The 16,428-nt window shown below is 39.4% G+C and overlaps 1 protein-coding gene across 1 annotated transcript in view; it reads left to right on the top strand.

Annotated features, from left to right (window-relative positions):
- The first annotated feature begins 7,769 nt into the window (after positions 1–7,769).
- CHST3 (carbohydrate sulfotransferase 3) overlaps positions 7,770–16,428 on the top strand; it is a 119,247-nt gene continuing 110,588 nt past the window's right edge. Inside the window, exon 1 of the mRNA XM_039320512.1 lies at positions 7,770–8,417. The gene's annotated coding sequence lies outside the window, so the exon portion shown is untranslated. The remainder of the gene's footprint in view (positions 8,418–16,428) is intronic.

Genomic DNA, 16,428 nt, shown 5'->3' with positions numbered 1-16,428 from the left:
CATGACTCATCTAATACAGGCAGTCCTTGACCTACGACCACAATTTAGCCCAAAATTTCTGTTGCTAATTGAGACATTTGTTAACTGAATGTTGCCCCATTTTACGACCTTTTTTGCCACAGTTGTTAAGTGAATCACTGCAGTTGTTAAGTTTGTAACACAGTTGAGTGACTTTCCTCCTCAGGTCACAAAAGGTGATCACATGACTCCAGGACACTGCAACCGTCATAAAAACAAGCCAGTTGCCAAACATTTGAATTTTGATCACGTGACTATGGGGATGTTGCAATGGTCATAAGTGTGAAAAGAAGTCATGTCACTTTTTTCAGTGCCACTGTAACTTTGAATTTTCACTAAATTAACCATTATAAATTGAGGACCACCTATAGACATTATCAATAGAAATTACCAGAATGTCTTTAGTTAAAGGAGGGTCAACAGCTGGTGGCGAATGTCCCTCCAAAACTGACAGTAAAGAAGAACATGATTGTGGCTTTGATCGCATCCATGAAACAGAAACAATATTGTGTTTCAAAAGAAATTGTATATATTTCCTTTCCAAAGCAGCTGGGGAGGGCATTAATAAGGGCTGGAGATAAAGCTCTCCTCAATTTGGAGACTGAGATTTAGCATAAGCATGAAGCTATTTTGGGTGCTAAATTTTGATTATCAGAAACAACTTCCATCAGATGCAGAGAGGGTTGTTTTGTATTAACACATACAGATAAAATGTGGATGTATAAAGAAAAGAAGTGGTGAGATTAGAATGAAATAGATGAGATACCTACGATAATAATTACTTTAAAAACTAGATATAAAGGACATAATTATAGTGACAGCCAACATTAAAAAATCGAGTCTCCTGGGGAGCTTCCGGTCTGAGGCGACGGCGATGGTGGCTAGCTTTTAGCCGTCCAGCTGGGGAAGTGTCAGAGCCGCGGAGCGCAGCGCGCATCAGCTGGCCCGCGGCTCGGAAATCCCTTCCCGGGCAAAGGGAAGAGATAGAGAGTGCAGGGATAGAGGTAGAACCCCTGAACCCCCTCTGGATTTGTTTCTAGAGGGGGTGAAAGGAGTGTTCCCTCGGAGCTCCTGCTGATCTCCGCCTCCCAGCTGTTTTTGCTTCCTAGGAAGCAAAAGAAACCGCCGCTTCTATCTCCGTGTTTATAGCATTCTGGTGAGTAATTTTTAAACGGACGGAGCAGTTTAAAGGATTTTTTGTTATAATTTAGGTGTTTATTTTTTTTATTTTTTTGATTTCTATTATTATTCCTCCTTTTTTTTGCTATATTAGTGAAAGGATTTAAGATGGCGCTTTGAAAGTGTCGGAGTTTTTTTTTCCTTTCTCTTTTGTTTTACTTTCCCTTTTCAAGGACTGGTTTTTGCTTTTACTTTTGCTTTTGGCTTAGAATTTTTTCTTTTGAATTGTTTGCTCTTTTATTTTTTATTCTTTGGATTTACTCTGGACTTTCAAGGACTATAGTTTGTCTCTTTTTAAAAAAATTTTTCTTTTTTTTTCCCTCCTCCCTTCCTGGCTGGAGGGGAAAGGGAAGTGACAATTGTGCTTTTTAAAATGGCTTCAAAGAGGCAGCAGCCTTCCTCAACACCCAAGGTTATTTCTTCTCCTATAACTTCCACTGCACAGCTACAACAACAATCTAAACATGTACCACCGGCTCAGCCACCACCCTCCCCTCCTCTATCTGGACTTTCAGCACAAGAGGTTAGAGGCATAATGGGAGAGATTGTAGTTCAAATGAGAGAGGAAATGAATCAATTTGTCTCATAGATTAAATCAGAAATTAAATCTGATCTCAAAGAAGAGATATCGGGGATAAAGACTAAATTGCAAGAAAATAATAATGAATTACGACAAGATATACTGGCAGCTGTTTCAGGTTTGGCTACTGTGGTGGTTAAGCTCGATGCAAGGCTTGAGGAAGTGGAAGACAAAGTTGACTCTTTGGATGACAAAATTCAAGATGTGGAAAGGAAGGTGGACTCCTCACAAGAAGATATTTTGATGTTTCAGTACAGACAAATGGAGTATGCCCTGAGGATCAGAGGCCTCAAGGAAGATGTGAATCAAGATCTGGTGGAGGTGGTCCTTACTGATCTGGCGCTGGCCTTGGATATGGATAAAGGAGAATTACAGAGAGAAGTGGAAAAAATTTATAGGCTCAACTCCTGGATTGCTAAGCAGAAGAACTTGCCTAGAGATGTGGTGATTTATTTTACAAAGAAGTCCCTGCGGAATGAGATTATACAAGTTTTTTACAATAAAAGATTTCAGATTGCTGCCCAAGATGTCATCATTCTAAAGGAAATCCCATCCAAAATTTTAAGAAGCAGGAAAGACTTTGCTTTTTTAACCAATGAGCTTAAAGCTAGATCGATGCCATTTAGATGGGAAATCCCGATGGGTATTGTTTTGAGCCATGCTGGGACACGCTACAGATTGAACACAGTTGATAAAGCTAGAGACTTTTATACTTCGGTCCTGGGTGCAGGCTCAACTTCATCTGGTCGGAAATCTTTGAGTGGCAAGGAAGTTGAGCAGCAATCTGAGGCATTAGATTTGGTTTCCGCTGGGATGATAGAAGCTGTAAAGCAACGCCAGACGGAGGTTAAAGAGCAGAGGATGACCCGTGCAGCCTATAAGCGTAAAGAGAAGGAGCAACGTAAAAAAGAGCCTAAAGAGAGTTCTCCTGGAAGTGTATCACCGCCGGTGGGAGGAGCAAGACCCAAGAGTTATGCAACACACGCAGCTCTTTCAGATTTTGATGGTGTCTTCTCCAGGCTGCGTGCCAAGGGAGATGGCAAAGTTTTTGACCTGGAATGTTAATGGATTGAATTCTCCTCAGAAACGGAAAAAAATCTTTTATTATTTGAAGCAACATACTAATGATGTTATTTGCTTACAGGAAACTCATATTTTACTTAAAGATCAGAAATATTTAGTTAATGCTAGTTTGGGATCTCATTTTATATCTTCTGCTCCTGGGAAGAAAGGGGGAGTTGTTATATATGTTAAACAAAACCTACCAGCTTGTCTGGTAGAATCAGATCCCCAGGGGAGATATGTGATGATTGAACTTGGTATTTATGGTAAGAAAATACTTATAGTTGGACTTTACGCTCCAAATCAACAACAGGAACAATTTTATAAGCAGTTACATCAAAAAATAACATTGCTTGATTATAGATCAGTGGTATTAATGGGTGATTGGAATGGTGTCTTAGATACACAAAGGGACAAGAAAGGTTCCTCTCCTTTTTTTAAACAAGCAAGGCTACCTAAAGCCTTTTTTGATATGAAAGAAGACTGGGAATTAAGGGATTATTGGCGGGAACGTAACCAAGAGGAGAGAGACTTTACTTTTTTTTCTGATAGACACCAATCTTTTTCAAGAATTGACTTTTTCTTGATTACCACGGACTTGTATAATAAAGTAAAGAATGTTAAGATTTTTCCTAGATCACTGACGGATCATAGTCCAGTTTGGATGGAGCTGATTCAAGAGAAAGAGGAAAGAAGATCCTGGAGAGTTAATGAAAATTTGTTTAGACAAGAGAAGAATGTTCAAAAATTAAAGGAGTGTTTAAAGGACTATTTTGCTTTGAATATGTACAAGGGGACTTCAATGTCAATGGTATGGGATGCAGGTAAAGCATTTATGCGCGGTGTTTTGATAAAAATGAATAATTTTTATAAGCGAAATCAGATTCAGAAACGTAGAGAACTTGAAGATGAAATTAAATTAAAAGAAAGGGCTTTGATTCTAAATCCTTCTGATGAAAGTACTAAAGAATCTGTAAAGTTATTAAGGTCACAATTTAATATGTTGATAGCAGATCAAGCTGCAACCAACTTATTATTTATGAAACAAAATACATTTTGTAATGCTAATAAGCCGGGGAGATGGTTGGCTTATCAATTAAGAAAGAAACAGAGACAGAGAATAATAGAGAAAATAAATTACAAGGGTAAACTAGTTTCTCAGAAGGAATTAATTAAAAAATCTTTTTTGGATTATTATCAAAACTTATATAAATCTACTAATGTACAATTGTTAGATATAAATAAATATTTAGCTGAGGCAAGTTTTCCTAAACTGACTGAGGATCAGAAATATGAAATTAATGGCTTAATTACTAAGGAGGAAATTGCCTCAGCAATTCAACAATTGAAATTAGGGAAAGCACCGGGTACGGATGGGTTAACAGCTGTTTATTATAAAGCTTTAATGGAGGAGATGATCCAACCATTAAATGATCTTTTTAATGGTATCTTACAGGGTTTAGAGATTCCTCCTTCATGGCGTAGTGCTTTTATATCATTGATTCCAAAGGAGGATCAAGATCTTACTTTACCAAAAAAATTATAGGCCTATATCTCTTTTAAATGTGGATTATAAGATATTTGTAAAAATTTTGGTAAATAGGCTTATGAGGGTGGTGCATCATCTTGTGCATAAAGATCAATCAGGGTTTATAACAGGAAGGTATATGAAAAACAATGTTAGACAAATTATTAATTTATTAGAATACTTAGATAAGAACAACCAAGTTCCTGCAGGGCTCATATTTTTAGATGCTGAAAAAGCATTTGACCAATTGAATTGGCATTTTATGCTAAGAGTAATGGAAGAAATGAATTTTGGTGAAAATATATTACAAGCCCTTAAGGTAATATATCAAAAACAAACAGCACAACTTATTGTTAATGGAGGTCTTTCGGAGGTTTTCACAATAGAGAAAGGTACTAGACAGGGGTGTCCTTTATCGCCATTGTTGTTTGTTTTAACATTGGAAATATTATTGATCAAAATTCGAGAGTCTCAGGAAATTAAAGGAATATATGTTAATAAAAAAGAATATAAGTTAAGAGCTTTTGCGGATGACTTGGTTGTTACTTTGTCGCAACCTGATTATTCTGTAGTAAACTTATTACAGTTGATTCATCATTATGGCTTGGTCTCGGGTTTTAAGATTAATGTAAATAAGACCAAAATTTTACCTAAAAATATGTCTAGTCAGGAGAAGCAGATTTTGACTAACCTGACGGGTTTTGAGATTGTTAATAAGGTAAAATATTTGGGGGTGATGTTGTCTGTTTCTAATGTAAAATTATTTAAAAATAATTATGAAAGGTTGTGGGTCAGGGTACAGAACGACTTGAAGAACTGGGAAAAGTTGCAATTATCCCTCATGGGAAGAATTGCAGTGATAAAAATGAATATTTTACCCAAGTTTCTTTTTCTGTTTCAAATGTTACCAATTTTGAAAAATGAGATTAATTTAAATGAGTGGCAGAAGGTTCTTAATAAATTTATCTGGGCAGGGAAAAAGCCAAGGGTTAAGTTTAAAATTATGCAAGACTTCCGTGAGAGGGGTGGACTTAAGGTACCAAATTTGAAATTATATTATGATGCGGTGGTTTTAACACTAATCAGTGATTGGGTAAATTTGACAAATTCTGAGATACTTTATCTAGAGGGATGGGATTTACTTTATGGGTGGCATGCCTATTTAACATTCAATAAAAAAATGGATTGGGCTTTTAAATCTCATATCTTAAGAATTTCTTTACTTAGGATTTGGAGAAAATATTATAAAAGTGATTTCAAAGTACCATTATGGGCTATACCTTGGCATGCGATAGAAGCAATAAAAAGAGGGGTTAAAATGGATATGGTGTCTTACAGACAGTTACTTAAATGGGATGGACAAAACTGGCAATTAAAATCACGGGAAGAGTTAGCACAAGAAAACTTTATTTATTCTTGGTTCCAATATAGGCAATTATTAGACAGATGGAAGATGGATTGTAAGGTGGGTTTTCTTAGAGAAGATGAAAATCTTATTAAGCAAGTGAAGGATTCAAGACAAACCCACATTAAGAGAATTTATGCGGTTTTAGTTGAATTGGATTCAGAAACGGAACTAATTAAAGATTGTATGATAAGATGGGCGCAGAATTTTGGTGAGCCAGTTTCATTGGACACCTGGGAAAATATTTGGGTGAGAAATGTCAAATTTACACAAGCACAGAACTTAAGGGAGAATTTTTATAAAATGTTTTATAGATGGCACCTTGATCCACAAAAAATGTCTTATATGTACCCTGACGTGCAACCCAAATGTTGGAGATGTGGTTATAAGGAGGCTTCCTATTATCATATTTGGTGGTCATGCAGAGAGATAAAAGCATTTTGGATCAAAATATGGTGGAATATCCAGAGAATTTTTAGAAGGAGGGTAAAATTTACTCCGCAATTATTTTTGTTAGGTATTGTTACAGATTGTGATACAAAGGAGGTTGTATTGATGTTAAATTTGATTACAGCCGCCAGGCTGTTAGTAGGACAATATTGGAAGAAGGAATCTTTGCCTACATTGCAGGAATGGTTTCTTAAAGTAGCTCATTTGGCGGAAATGGCAAAGATTTCGGCTTTCTTAAAGCAACAAACGCAAGAGAAGTTTTTTGCTGTTTGGGATAAATGGATAAAATTTATACAATTTAGATTGGGTATACAAAAATATTATATAGTTTTTTCATAAGTTTTATTTTCATATATATTATAGATAATCTTTTTATATATATAAATATAAAGTTCTTAATTTAATTTTTATTTTTATTTCTTAAGCCTATATTCTGCTCTGGGAAGCTCAGGGGGGGGGGAAGGGAGGGTTTTTTTTGGGGGGGGGAGGGGTGGGGGATGGGGGTTTTTTCTTATATATGTATTGTTTAGTTTTATTTTTTTGTATATGTTGTCTCTTGTTTTGTATTCTTTTTTCTTTTTTGTAAAATTCATAAAATTTTTAATAAAAAAAAAAAAAAAATCGAGTCTCCTGTAAATTAATTTTGACTCTCGGTGATTTTGTACAACACACTCATGTCACTTTCTTGGCAACAATATGGAGCTAGCTTCCTATTGGTTTCAGCTAAGATTTTTGTGACTTTTCAGTTTAGCCTACCTTTGCTTCTGAACTGGCCTTGGAGATCTTTAAAATTTAGGCTGGCGCTGGCCCCAAGTTACCTCTTTGGATAGGATTGCTCTAGAGCAGTGGTTCTCAACCTTTCTAATGCCGCGACCCCATAATACAGTTCCCCATGTTGTGGTGACCCCCAACCACTTATACATCACCAGGTGCCAGGGGTGTGGCCAAAGAAAAAGGGAAAAAAATGGCAGACAGCCTTGTTTGGTGACCCCCGTGAAATGGTCATTGGACCCCAAATGGGGTCCCGACCCACAGGTTGAGAACCACTGCTCTAGAGAGCCTGGTTCTTGGGATCTGGTGAGAAGAGAGGATTCCCCCATTTGCAAACGGAAGGACAAGAAGCAGCTGCAAGTAGCCAATGTTCACCTTTTCCTGGTGCTCCAGGATGCTGCCTGGGACCGCGCAGGTGTTCAGATAAAAAGGCATGCGTGGTGTGCAAGTGAGACAAAGCTTCTATTTCCTGAGGTGTCGTGGGAAAATTCCCAAGAGCGTCACAGGATGATACCAAGCGGGGAAAAGAGGGGCCACCAGCGGGGGCAGCAGGCGGCTTCGGCACGCACTTCCCGCGGAATCCCCAAGGGCGCCTTTTCCTCTCTAGCTCCGCCGAAAGAAGCCATCCAGGCAGCCGGGACCCCCCGCGCAGCCCCGGCACGCAAACGCTCGGAAGGCAAGGGCGCGTTTGGGCCCGCCAGCGCCTCGGCCAAGGGCAACAGAAGGGCCCTTGTTAGCTGCTGCTCCCTGGAGATGGAGATGGAGGAGGAGGAGGACCGGGTGGGGGGAGCGCGGGAGGGAGTGAAGTGGCGGGGTGGGACTCGGCTCTCTCTCCTCCGCCCCTCTCCTCCTCCGTCTACATCAGCCAGGCGTGAGGGGCGAGGGGGTGGGAGAGAGAGAGAGAGAGCGAGAGGCGAGAGCCGGGAAAGGAGGCAGCTACTCACTTTGCCAGCACTTTGCAACTCTCTCCCTGCCTGAGGCAGCCTCTTTTCCCGCGCGGCAAGCCGGCCTGGCACGCTGTGCCCTGCCCCGGGGCTCCATCGACGTGCGCGCCGCAGGGCCGCTGGAAAGGCTTCGGGAATCCGGCGGGGAAGAACCGCGGGCGTCTTTTTAGGGGCAGCCAAAAGAGGAGGAGGAGGAGTGACCGGCCGCTCTCTCCCTGGGGAACACCCTCACGCCTGACCTCCCGTACCCCGGGCGACTTGGAGCAGACTCGCGAGCGGCTGCAGGGCGTGGAGAGAGCCTCCCGGCTGCGAGAGGAACTTGCAGGCAAAGGTGGAGGGCAAGAGCGAGCGAGCGAGCGGACAGAAAGCTTCTGGAGCGGATGGTCGTGGGCGGCGGTCACTCGTCGTAGTGGAGAAAGCCGTCAGGAGCGACGCGGGACCTTCCCGGGAAGGAGGCGGCGTGGACTCCGAGGCAGCCGGGTAAGGCGAGAAGCGCCTCTTGGCGCGCCGTGCAGGCTTTGCAGCCGGTTGCGCCCTCGTCCTCCGCCTCTTTCACGCTCTTTTGTTTCTTGGTGGCGAGGGAGTCCCTTTGTGCTTCGGGGGTGGGTTTCTAGCTCCTCTCGTATATGGGGAGGGAGGGAGGGAGGCGCTCCGGTGCATCCTGGCAGCATTGATAAAGCCCCCGGTTTCTCTTCCTTGGAAAGGGAAAAAAGAATGGGAGAAGCCCTCACCAAGTTTTGCACGAAGATAAACGCCCCATAGCCTAAATCGCTCGTTTTAAGCAGATGCATTATAATAATAATACTAGATGAGGTCCAACATCATGGACAACCAATCTCATTTCTAGTTTTCGTGGTTTAAAGAAAGAAATAAACGGGAGAAATAAATCATGGTGTTGATTTCGACCCAGCTTTTCATCTTTGAAACATGATGGGTATGATGGACATTTAGGTTGATTTGTTTAGGGTTGGGGTGTGTGTGAGGTTATGTGCCATGCAAAGTACTCCCCATCCAGGATGCTCTGAAGTTAGATGAAATCTTTTAAATTAGGAAGTTTCTGGGAAATTGTATTGATTATTGTAAAAAACTGGTTGAGTGAAGCAGAAGTATGTTTGTCAAGACTGCACAGTGCAGGGTGAAAATCTCTGAGCCAATTATTTTGCTTTGCCCTTAATGCAATGGATATAAACTTCCCAAAGCTGCTCATATGTAGACTTCATTGAATTTAGTGGGTTTGTACATGTGGAAGGCCTTTCCATGGGATGACCGTATTCTTTTTCTAAACGATACATGTTTCCACCTAGAAATGGCATAAATTTATATGGAGCTTATCAGAACCACCTGCTCAGGCAGAAGACCCTATACTATTTCAGACAAATGGCTGTTCGGTCTCTTTTCTAAAGCTTCAAGTAATGGAGCATCCACAACTTCTGAAGGCAACCTGTTTCACTGGTTAATTGTTCTCATTGTCAGCAAATTTCTTAGTTCTAGGCTGCTTCTTGGTTAGTTTCCATCCATTGACAAGTGCATTCATTAATTTCCAACCATAACACAAATGCATATCCATGTACTAGAGCAGTGATGGTGAACCTTTTAGAGACTAAGTGCCCAAACTGCAACCGAAAACTCACTTATGTATCGCCGGGTGCTGGGTGGGCGTGGCTCACTGGGTGGGTGTGGCTACAGTGGTCACAGCAGGATTGGATGGGCGTGGCCAGTGTGGGTGTGGCCACCTTGATGTTGCTCCAGGGGAGGGATGTCTGTGGGGGCTGGGCAGGGTTGGGGGAGATCCAGGAGGTCTCTTGCGGATGGGGGGGTGGGCAGGAGGCTCGTCCTGCAGGGTGAGGCAAGGTGAGGGAGGGGGCAGGGCGGGGGTTAGGGTTAGGCCACTGCTGCTCCCCCCCCCCAGGACAGAGCTCCGTGCCGCTGCTCACGCCCAGTGGCGAAGGGGGAGAGTTTTTTTATATATACAAATTTTATTAAATGTACATTTAAAAACAGAAGTGGGCATGATTAAACTTTCCTGACGACAACACTGCTATTAGTATTACCTTATGTTACAGAAAGAAAAACAGAAACTTAAAATACATTCTATAACAGGACAGAATATAACAAACTGTACATATAATATCTGTAAATTTTTTAGTAAACCATCTTTCAGTCATCAACGTTGTATTTACATATCTTTCAGTTGTGTCCTAATATAGGTGTTAATAAGAAGTCCTTACGATATCAATTAATCAATCGATAATCATCTCAGCGATCCTCCTTATCTCCAACCAATCGTACAAATTTTTCCAAATTTCATAATACTCCGTTTCAGTTTTATTTTTAATCTCTAGAGTTAACCTGTCCATTTTGGCACAGGATAAGATTTTATTTATTATTCTTCAGTGGGGGTTTCCTTTCTTTTCCATTTTTGGGCGTATGCCAATCTTGCTGCGGTTAAAATATACAATAGTAAGTAGAGAGATGCTTTGCTGAGTTTATCATTAATAATCCCTAATAAGAAGGTTTCTGGTTTTAAATCAGTTTTTTGTAATAGTATTTCTTTCAGCCAATTTTTAATTTGATGCCAAAAATTTTGCGCTTTTGAACATTCCCAGCACATGTGATAGTAAGTCCCTGAAAGCCTTCTACCTTTCCAGCATGTTGGTAAGGTTTTTTTATCTATTTTTGCTAGCCTTGTAGGGGGAGGGTGCCATCTATAAAACATCTTGTATAGATTTTCTTTATATGAAGTGGCTAGCGTTAACCTTCTGTTTCTATCCCATAATGATTGCCGATTATCTAGGTCAATACTATAACCAAAATTTTTACTCCAGATTAACATTGTTTCTTTTACCTGTTCTTTTAACAAACCTTGTTCTAATAAATATTGATATATCTTTTTTATCATTTGATCTTCTGTTCCTAGAAGGATTTTATCTAATTGTGTATGCTCTAATTTTATCCCTGGTTCTTTTTTGTCTTTTCTGTATCGCAACTATATTTGTAAGTATGCCCACCATTCCAACTCTATACCATCTTCTAATAATCTTTTCCTTGTTTTCAGGTCTCCCTTCTAGTCTAAGATATCTTTATAAGTGATTACTCTTCCTAAATTTATGAATTTGGGGTGCATGAATATCTCTAATATGGATAGCCAGTTGGGAATTTTTATATAATTAAATTTTTTAATTTTTATCCACACGTCTAATAGTGCCCGTCTAATATGGTGATTCTGAAAGTACTGATGAGCCTTATATTTCCCGTCCCACATTATGGCATGCCACCCTATTTGCATGTCATGGCCTTCTAATGCCAGTAGTTGTCTGTTCCTTAAGTGTATCCAATCCTTTATCCATACTGATATTGCTGCTTGATAATATTTTTCCCAATTCGGGAGGCCGAGCCCTCCTCTTTCTTTTGCATCCTGTAATAATTTTAATTTAATTCTCGGTTTTCTCCCTTGCCAGATAAATTTGGATGTAATTCTGTTTAAATTTCCAAAAAAATCCTTGCCTAGTTTAATTGGTACACATTGGAATAAAAAGAATTTGGGAAGTATATTCATCTTGATTGTCGCTATTTTCCCCATAAAGGAGAGCTGCACGTTTTTCCATCTGTCTAAGTCTGCTATAATTTGATCTATTAATTTATCATAATTTTCTCTTTTGAATGTAATACATCTTGCCGACAGTTGGATCCCCATGTACCTTACTCTTTTAGATGTCTGGATATTAATTTTCTCTACTAGCTCAGTTTCTTGTAAATTGGACATGTTTTTAACTAACATTTTAGTTTTTTCTTTATTAATTTTCAACCCTGCAACTTCTCCATAATTTTCCAGCACCTGTAATAATCTTATTCCAGATTCTAAGGGGTCTTCCAGAATGAAAACTAAATCACCTGCATAAGCCTGTAATTTAAATGTCTCTTTTCTGATTTCTAATCCTTTAATCAGATTATCTTTATGAATTATTCTTGTGAGTGCTTCTAAAGAAAGAAAAAATAATAGAGAAGATAGTGGACAACTTGTCTCGTGCCTTTTTGTATTTGGATGCTATTTGTTAATTCTCCGTTTATGATTACTTTTGCTTCTTGTTTGGAATAGATTGCTTTAAACATGTTTATAAATTTCCCCCCGAATTCCATCTGTTTAAGTTGAGTCGACATAAAATTCCATTTGACATTATCAAATGCTTTCTGAGCATCAACAAAAATCAATGTCATTTGTTTTTCGCTATGTAATTCATAATATTCTAAGATGTTTAGTATAATCTTAACATTATGTCTAATTTGTCTTTTAGGCAAGAAGCCATTTTGGTAGGTATGGATAAATTCAACTAAATATTTTTTTAATCTTTCTGCCATTATGGTCATGAAAAACTTGTAGTCCATGTTCAGTAAAGAGATGGGCCTATAGTTTTTAATGCAGATGAAATCAGAGTTTTCTTTAGGAATTAGTGAGATGATTGCTTCTTTTCATGAGTTTGGGGTTTTTGCTGTATTTAGTACATCATTAAATATGTCCAGTAGGGTTGGGGCAAAAGTTCTTAGAAGTTCTTACATATTTTGGATGATAATCCGTTGGGGCCAGGTGTTTTATTACTTTTTTGTTTTTTAATTGCTTCTATAATTTCCTGGACTGTTATATCTTTATTTAATATACTAGCTGTACCTGGCCATGCATTGCTGTGGCTCAGTCTGGTTAAGTGGAAAAGAAAGAAAAGAGAAAGCGCACGTAGCGTGTGTTGCTTTTATGTCCAACAGATGGCACTGTTTTTGAGAAAAAGCATGTTTTTACCTGTCACAGGTGTGACATCTATATAATATAGGTATATAAAAACACACGCGTATTGGAATGCAATGTTGTGTCAAAATATCAAAGCAATTGGTGAAGAACTTTCGGAGATTTAAGATTTTGAACAAATGAACATTTACATTTTTATTTATATAGATTTTGGAATTCTTCCAGAACCTTCGGTAAGTCCACTTTCATAAGATATTGTGATATTCTTTCCTCAGTAATCTTTTCATCCTCTTTATAAAGATTTTTATAGAATTCATACGTCACCCATTTTTTCCTTCATTTTGATGTACCATCTCCCCTGCTTGATTACATAATTTACTAATCCATCTTTTATCTTTTTGTTTTTTCAGTCTATAAGCCAACCATCTCCCGGGTTTATTTGCCTGTTCAAAAATTTTTTGTCTAATACTTTTTTTTTTTTTTTTGCCATTTCTCCCTTTTCTATAATGTTCAATTTATGCTTATTTAAATCTAGCTGTTGTTTTAGGTCTCTACATTGTGGGTTTTTTTGTAGTTCTGATTCTAATTTTTTGTATTCTTCCTCTAAACTTTTTCGATATTGCCTTTTCTTTTTATATTCATTGGCCATGTACGCAATTGCAGTTCCTCTCATAACAGCCTTGGCCATGTCCCATAAATTTTGAGTGCTAGTCTCCTCTTCCTTATTTATCTGGAAAAATGTCTGCATTTGTTCCTCCATCTTATGCTTAAATTCTATTTGGTTTAAAATTGCCTTTTTTAGAGTCCACCTCCTTGTTGTTATCTTCTGTTCTTTCCTTTTAATTACAATGGGGTTATGGTCTGCCCAAGTATTAATGTCTAATACTACCTCATCAATATCTGAATTTAATTCTTTCATTGTCCAGACCATATCAATTCTGGACCATGATTGATGCCGCCCTGAATAGTATGTACATTGCTTTTCATTCAGATTTCTCTCCCTTCATCTATCTTGAATATTTAATTCTTCCACCATTTAAAAAAAAGTACCAGGTAATATTCTCCTGCTTCGTTTCCTTACTTCCTCACTCTTATAATCTAATTCTCTATCTATAATTGCATTAAAATCGCCAATTATACAAATGTTCTCGTATTCCATATCAGCAATAATGTTATGCAGTTTCTTATAAAATTGTGTTTGTTTTTCATTGGGGGCATAAATTCCTACCAGGGCGATCTTGTTTTTATTCAGGGAAATTTCAGTAATCACTATTCTATCTTCCTCATCTCGATAGATTTGTCTTGCTGGGATTCTTTCTTTAACATATATCACAATTCCTCCTTTCTTCTGGTGTGAAAGCGATACAAATTTGATTCCTAACTTAGAGTAGTTTAGTAGATCCTGATCTTGAGTCTTTATATGTGTTTCTTGTAAAATTGTTATGTCTAAGTTTTTCTTACTGAGCTTATTCAAAATTATATTTCTCTTAGCTGGGGAGTTTAGTCTATTTACATTTAATGATAATACTGTTAATATTTCTACATTACTGCCGCTGTTTTGACCTCCCAGAAATGATGATGGACTTGTTAGCAAGGGCCCTAGGGACAGGGAAAGAAGAGATGGTAAATGAGATCGATGAAATATACAGAATCCACACAAATTACATGAGAAGAAATAATCTACCCAAGGAAGTACGTATCAGATTTGTGAAGAAGTCAATTAGGGATGAGATTTTGCATAGAACAAGGGATGACCCAATAGAATACAGAGGTAAACAACTAACTGTTCTTAAACAAGTCCCTAGGGGGGTAAGAGACCTGAGAAGGCCCTACCAACATATTACATCAAAATTAATAAGACAAAATATCAATATTAGGTGGCTAATGCTGGAAGGGATTCTGGTGACCTGGCAAGAAAAAAGATATAAGCTAGATTCGATTGACAAAGCAGAAAAGTTTTTCCAGCAGCACCTAGGCAATGAAGATGAACAAGAAGAAAGAGAGTTAAGAGAAGAGAACAATATAGATAGATATAATAGAAAGACACAAGAATTACAAGCAAAGAACGGGAAACGGAGAGAAGAGAAAAAATGAGAATGAACTATGACAATGATGATAAAAATAGACACAAAGAACTCAAAGAAGATAGACCGACAAGAGTGCGAAGGGGGAGTTTGGGAAGCAGCGGCAAGGTGTAGCCCAGGTGTGGCCCAGCAGCAGCAGCAGCAAAGCTCATCCTTCCCACTCAAGCGGCCACCAGCGGCTCCTCGGCTCCATCCGAGTTGAAAAAAGCAGAGGTGCAGCAGCGGGATTGCTCTCAATAAGGCGGGTGCACACAAACGAGTCCCGGCTCTTATTGTTTGAGAGCAATCCCTCTGCTGTGCCTCTGCTTTCAACGCAGAGCTGAGGTACCCAAGCTGCTGCATCACCTGCCTCTCAGATCTCTCCCAAGCAGCCATGAATCACCCTCCCCAGCCAGCCAGCCACCATTCCCTGACCTATTTCTTGCCTAGCCGGCCGGCTGGCACAAAACCTCACCACTCTTCTTCTCGGTGGTGGCAGCCTAATGGACCTGAGCAAGCTGCTGGCAGGGCCGGCCCAAGGCACATGGGGGAGGGGGAGGATTTTCGCTGCCAGACTCTTTAACTTCTTAAAAGTTTACTTGATGCAGAATGCATATCCTTCCCTTTCTGCATCAAGTTATACAGTCTGGTAGCAAAAATCCATTAGGCTGCTGCCGCCACCCGGACACCTGGCCCACCCAGCACAAAGAAGGCAAAATGGCCAGCTAGCAGGTCCCATGTAGAGGTGGTAGAGCATGCCCATGCCCAGCAAGCCAAAGGCCACCCTGAGCTAGAAAAGCTGGCGGGGCTGTGTGAGTTGCTGTCAGCAGCAGCTGTGCGCTTGCCCACAGAAATGGCTTTGAGTGCCGCACGTGGCATGCATGCCATAAGTTCACCACGGCTCTAGATGTTAGAAATCCTAGAGACATAGGAACATATAAAGAATCTTAACAGCTGTATCAGTATTACAACTGCATATTAAAACAAATTTGTGCAGCAGAATTCTTATTCTCCATTCCCAGAAGAATTTTGCTGGATACATGCTACAAGGGACTACTTTAGGAGTCTGGCTCTACAATTAGTCATGTTGAGGATGTACCATGAATGCAAATGATGCCAGTAGTTTGTGCATTCTAACTGATCTCCAGTTGTGTAGGGGTCTTATTTACAGCCACTAGGCTGGGATTCAAAGACCCATATCTTTTAATAAGTAATTTTCCTGAACTAACTAGTGAAGATGTTAGGAAAAATTCCAGTGACTGGTATATCTCACATGCTAGCCATATGCTTAAGGAAATCAAATTTAAGATTCTTACACCTTTGCAACAGGTTTGAGATTTCCATCTTTTGGGGTGGGAAGTTTCTACTTGTCTCTTCTGAAGTTATCAGAATTAGCTCAGTTTCAAGCATTTGACCTGTCAGAACCAGCTCTCACTGGTGTTATTGCTGATTATATCTATGTTTCAAAGGGGATTAAGCTCTTGACATAACAACTGGGCACAAATGTTTTCACCATTCTGTCACCCCAACTTATTTCTTCCCCATCTTTAAAGCAATGTACATTTTTATTGCATTATGCAAATGTTGGAGAAAATCTAGTTGGGCAGATCTGGGGTTTTTTTTTATGCTCATAAAACAATTCCACAGAAACAATTTAAGACTGCCCCTTTCTCTTTCTTTTGCACATCAATGT

This window comes from Crotalus tigris, unplaced genomic scaffold (genome assembly GCF_016545835.1).
Source record: "Crotalus tigris isolate CLP2741 ecotype Arizona unplaced genomic scaffold, ASM1654583v1 scf7180000023654.2194447, whole genome shotgun sequence".
Lineage (NCBI taxonomy): Eukaryota > Metazoa > Chordata > Lepidosauria > Squamata > Viperidae > Crotalus > Crotalus tigris.
Note: the sequence above shows the minus strand (reverse complement) of the source record. Positions and strands in the feature narration are given on the sequence as shown.